This window comes from Parasteatoda tepidariorum, chromosome 4 (genome assembly GCF_982258835.1).
Source record: "Parasteatoda tepidariorum strain Cologne lab strain chromosome 4, Ptep-v5.0, whole genome shotgun sequence".
NCBI lineage: Eukaryota > Metazoa > Arthropoda > Arachnida > Araneae > Theridiidae > Parasteatoda > Parasteatoda tepidariorum.
In genome coordinates, this window is record NC_141758.1 from 114,962,821 (window position 1) to 114,968,820 (window position 6,000).

At 28.2% G+C, this 6,000-nt stretch overlaps 1 protein-coding gene across 1 annotated transcript in view; it reads left to right on the forward strand.

Moving 5' to 3' along the window:
* The window catches only part of LOC147812583 (uncharacterized), a 106,615-nt gene extending 100,817 nt beyond the window's left edge, over nt 1-5,798 (forward strand). The window contains exon 19 of the mRNA XM_087162364.1: nt 4,549-5,798. The gene's annotated coding sequence lies outside the window, so the exon portion shown is untranslated. The remainder of the gene's footprint in view (nt 1-4,548) is intronic.
* The last annotated feature ends 202 nt before the right edge of the window (nt 5,799-6,000 follow it).

A 6,000-nucleotide genomic window follows, 5' to 3' on the forward strand; every position in this document is an offset into this window, starting at 1 on the left:
TGGCAGTTTTACTAACTCTTGTCACCTCTCATTTTGCTCTAGCCATTTGTAATTTCACAATTATCATGCATTGTTCAAATTTTGAAATTATATGATAAAAACCAAACTATATTATTAAAATTAAATTTACATTTGAATTGAGGGAAAATTTTAACCACCAAAAAAAGTTTTTTTATCCTAAAATCCTAAGAATCCTAAAACAAAATTTTTAAATTTTTAAATTCCCATTTTTTGCAATAATTGACACAAAAAAGAACATACTTCAAAAATATTCAGATTACTCACTTCTACAAATATTTCTTCCACTTCTTTTTTCACTGAAATTAAATGGAGAAATACTTAAGTAACTTTATTTTTTCAATATCTGCAATTTTACTTAACAAAATACCTGAATCCCAAATGAAACGTAAAATTTTTCTAGGGTGTGAAACCAGGAAAGTATCTAATATTATAAAAATAGCAGGGCTCGAAAAAACTCAGAAATTTTACCCGTCCCCGAGGACGGCTTGTCCATTAATGCACCCATCCTCCGTTGAAACTAACCCGTCGCTTTTAAATAAATAAAAATATAATTTTCTCCTATTTATTACAAACATTTATATAAATTGCACAATGAATTAGTCGTTACTAGGATTACATTATACAGTAATAAAAGAAATACTAGGTTACTAATAGTAACCTAGTATTTCTTTTATAAAATAATTTAAATGACAAGGGTCAAGTTATCCGAGGGTACTGCGTTTTTTAAATGAATCAAATATGACGTTTGCCAGTTCCACAATCAAGCCAATGATTTACAGAGGTTTCTGAACAGAAATCTGAAAGGGGTTTTCCATTTATAGATGTTCATAATTGCTTTTAAAGCTTCTTGTTTAAGACCAGTACGTATTGTGTTTTTGTTTTGTAAGTTCATTGCTGCAAAGCCCCTTTCAACCGCTGCAGTACTCCCAGACAGAGAAAACATCAATATATGCGCAGTATGTTGCTGTATTGTGGGTCATTTTGCTGCCTTGTAACTTACAAGACTCTTGTAAGATAATAAAAATTTAAAATGTATCACGAACATTAACGGGAAAATGGCCGTCTGCGCGGACGTCGGATACGAGAAATTCGTTGTCCGCGGAGAATTTTTGACCGTCGAGGACGGGCTGTTTTTCGAGTCCTGAAAAATAGACAGTAATTTAAATGCAAAAATAACTTTACATGGGCACATCAGACATTTTCTACAATTCCATAATTATTTAGAGGTGCTACATACTGAACCAACAATCTTAGCCAAATAAATTACATAACGTTTTAATTTTAAAACCGAAAAATAGGAGTAGTTATTATGTTTTATCAAATGTAAATTTGCACAAACATATAATTGCATAGGAGAATAGACGGAAAAATATTTTAATTTCTTACATCATCTTTTAAAAGCTACCATTAGTATGAATTATCAAAATTTATCTACAGTCAATTAATCTTTTGAGAACATTTCTATAATAAAATAGATTTTTGTTTAAGACAATTCCATTTCCCGTGTTTCGCTATTTATAGATAATACATTAAGAACATAAATAGATTTAAGAAAAAGTTGGTGTAACGTGTAAGCATTTTAAAACAGAGCTTTTTATAAAAATAAAGTTAAAAAAAGTAATAATCAGAGGCTGGATTCAAGTCTCTGATATTGATGAATTAGCCATAGAAAAAATTAGCCACATAAAAACTTTGTTTTCGCAAAGAATATTAAGGACCTTACAGATTAAAATTTAAACAAGCTTCTTTTCTACATTCGTTTAAATTTTTTGTATTTACACATTAACGCTCTTCAGTTAAATTTTAAATATTAAGCCAAAGAAATTTTTACTATTATCATTATTTTACTATCACTTTTGATAAAAAAATATATATGGGTGATTCTTTTTGAACATGACAATTCGGACCAAAAAATCTTCAAAATAATCTAAACTTTTTTTGTATACTTCTTTATTAATATTTTATAGACAGCACTGTAGTTCATTGACATTTGCTCGAGAAAAAAATAAAATCGAAATTCACCAAATCTTGTATGCCAGGAAAATGACATATTAGCTTAGAAGTTTAAAAAACTGTCATTTTAACTTAATAGTAAGTAACTCAACTTAAGCCTTTATGTTAGATGAACCATAAATTGCTTAAATTAGTTATTTTTATCCATTGTAGAAAGAATCAAAAAAAATTTTGTTGCTGATATGTACAGAATAAAATTGTGTATAATAATCAATCATTAAATAAATAAATAACTTTGATTACATCCAAGCATTTTACAATCATACATAAACATGGTATTAGGTTTATATTTGCTTTCCCTCCTTACAATATTAGCAGTTAAAGAAAATTTATGGTAACACTTCAATGTCCTGGCATTCATAAGCCAGGATAATGACAAATTCACCATTTTATAGCATATAACTTTACTTTAATTTAATATTTTGGCCTAAGACATTTATATTCTGTAGAAAATAACAGGATTTTTTAAAATAACTCAGATAAATCTATGTAGTTTGTTATTTATGATTTCAAGAAAACAGGAAAATAACACAAAAACCTACTCACCTCGAAAAATCTTTTGAAATATATTTTAAACCAGAAAATTGGTTCTTTATTCATGCTACAAGACATGTTTGTATAGGAAGGTATCTAATCAATCTATTAACATAAGATATTGATTGCTGGCTCTATCTATTTTGGTTATAAACCACTAAATAAAAGTAGCCAGAAAAATGACAGATTTTCTTGGGACAAACAAATTATTGACAGAAAAAATTATTTTAAACGAAGTTTTTGTAAATAGTACCCTCTGAGTATATTCTAGAAATGCTTACATCGGTTGAGATAAAAAAAAATTATAGATTGAAAAATGTATGGGAAGTTTTGAAGCTAGTTATTATTGAAAACATTGTTTGTGACATGCCAGAAAAATGATATTTTGAAGTTCAATTAAATTTTTTAATTATACAAAACAGTCATTGCTAGCGCAGAGTAATTCTAAAATGCTAACAGCGATGCTATTTATTAATTTTTTTTAAAAAAAGTTCTTTTAGTATAATAGTATTAGATCTTGGAGCAAGGGACAGTGAATTGTCATATTTCGTGAGAATCACCCTTATATACATAAATGCTAGTACAATGCTAGTAGTGTAAATATACTCCTTAGCTAGAGTTAATGTTTAATGACAATGTTAAAATAAAACTGAGTTTGACATGTTGAAAATTTAAAAGTAACCAAATTTTAAATATATCTGTTTTCATAATACCTCAGCAGCACTAAAACAAATTCCAAGCATTGTATTTTATTAAGTTTTATTAACGAACATATCTTATCTGTCAACTACCATTATATAAAATTTTGAAGATTTATGACGAAGTTCAGAATAAATTACACACTACAGTAGTTAAGAATTAAAAAAAAGATTACGACAAACATTATTTCACAACATAATTTTTTTAATGAAAATAAACTTTAATATAAAAATAAACATCACTCAATTATTAAAGCAATACGTTCTGACCGTCATTGTTTATTATGACATAGATAAGCTATATTTAAAATACAAGTCAAAAACACATACTTGTTATTAAAAGAAATAATTTTTATTCTTTAATATAAAAAGTAACAATTGGACTATGTGCTTTTATTTTACTAAAGTGATAAATTTTTATTTTCCTATTTTCCGAGAAAATTTTCCGAGAAAAAATTTTCCCTGTTGAATATTTGTACAGTTTTATTCCATCAATGCAAGTTATTGTTTACTTGCAAATATATTTTCAAGCAATAAACCAAGGAATCTTGAAATGCTTTTTTGAAGGATTTTATAAAATGATCAGCAACAGTGAATATTGTGTATATTCACTGTTGTTTTACAAAGTATAGGGATGAATCACACAGGCATGCGCCTTTCTTCAAACTTCTACACAACAACCAATAAGACTACTTTAATCTACGAGAGACTTAAAGTACACCTTGTTGCAAATGCACACCAGTTGTTTTGTTTTTTTGTCAGGATCATACTTACGGCCCCCAGTCTTCTACCAAAGTGTGTTATTTTCGACTTGCAGTGTCCGGCAGTGCATCTCAAAATTGAATTATTCTTTTCTGGTAGATTAGCTTGTAAACCCAGCAGACGAAGCTAAAATTATACGAGAAAAAAAGTATAACTTTTCATAGAAAACACTTAATTTAAGACTATTAAGCACTTAATATTTATTTAAAACTTTGATTATTTAATTTGAAAGTGTTTTTTAAGACTTGTGATATCTTTTACAATATAATTCAATGGGTAGAACTCAGAATTACTAAGCATGCAATTTGTCTCACGTATTGTCCTGCATCCTCCCTGCATTAACCCATCAAATTATTTCGGTTTTCATTCCCGACCGCTAAAGTATTTAATAAATTTTTCAGGTAATTTTTGAACTGGAAACAGAGATAAATAAAAAAAAATAGTTATATTTATTATAGTAGTTTTTATAGCTGTAAAAACATGTTATGAAAAGATATTAAATATATACTTTTTCTCATAGGGTCTGTAACAAGAGTCAAATCTGTGGAAAAATTTGAATTCAATAAGAAGTGATGAGAAATTAAAGATTTACTTATGTAATCAGGAAATGACATAACCTCTGATTCCTGTCAAACCCTGGTCCAGAAATATATAGATCAAGTCCATCGCCCTAAGAGCACCACTAGTCACCATCCTTCACAACAATTAATAGCATAAGCAGAAGGACAGGTCTTTTCCCTGTCGACAAATTTCAAACGTTTAATGTAGTAGCTTTGTAACCTAGCTAATGCAGTATGTTCTGCAGATCATCAAATGGCAGAAACAATTTCCATCGTACCTATTGTTACTAAAATTGTTATAAAGTATATTTGATATAACTAATATTTATATAATATTTAATGCTAATAGGGCTAAGCCAGTTATGTAATTAAAAGATTATTTTGTGTGTGTGTCATTTTTACAACCGAAGAAAAAAAATTTTTAGCTGAGGAAGAAATAATTGGTGGAGACACTCGCTGACTGAATATTCTTTTAGCAAAAGAATTTAATATTTGTCATCACGAATGGACTAAGAGACAGGGGCTCCTGCATTATGGAGCCTATTCAGTCAGATTACTTTGTGCAAAACAATTTTAAATCTACTTTTTATTACAAATTTATTTCCAATTTATTTTGAATTCCTTAAAAACTTAGTCAATTTAATTACAACAAAATCTTTTCACCACCATCTCATTTAAATATGCTCATCTCATAGCACACGTCACACTACCGATGTTAAACTCACGGACGGCCAAAGACATGAACAGCAATTATCATATTATAGAAGCATCTAACACTAAGTAACCCTCATTCGTAAATTTAAAAGCAATAGGCTGCTAGATTATTGATCTAATATAATAAAATTCAGCACCATTCAGTAAGTTAATATGTCGACAGGGTCATTCTAATCGACAGTATCATTTCTTAGACATAGCCATTTCATCGACAAAGTCAGATAAAAAGGTTATGTAAAAAATTTTACAGCAATAAATTTAGCTTCCTCCCCCCCCTAATATAGTGTCTCGTTATTCGTTAAATTCATCGTTATATTTTTATTTTACTTTTAATTCTAAAAATGTTTTATTGATATTAAATAATTTGATTACTAACGTCATACTATATCAAATACAGAGCGTCTCAATTATAACTAATTTTGAAGTGCATCGAACTCTAATTCTTTTAATTAGTTTTTTTATACTTCTGATACAGATTTTCTCCATTATAACTACTTTGCAAGTGCATCGAACGCAAATTTTTTAAATTAGTTTTTTCATTCTTTGTATCAAAAGTAAACTTTGATACATCAAACGTTAACGATTAAACGCTTCTCAACTACTTATTACTTATCAATTAATTTAAAAAACGAACTTCTTTTAGTGCAATTGCAACAATACACAGCAATAAAGAATTTTACTTTAGTATAAAAATTAAA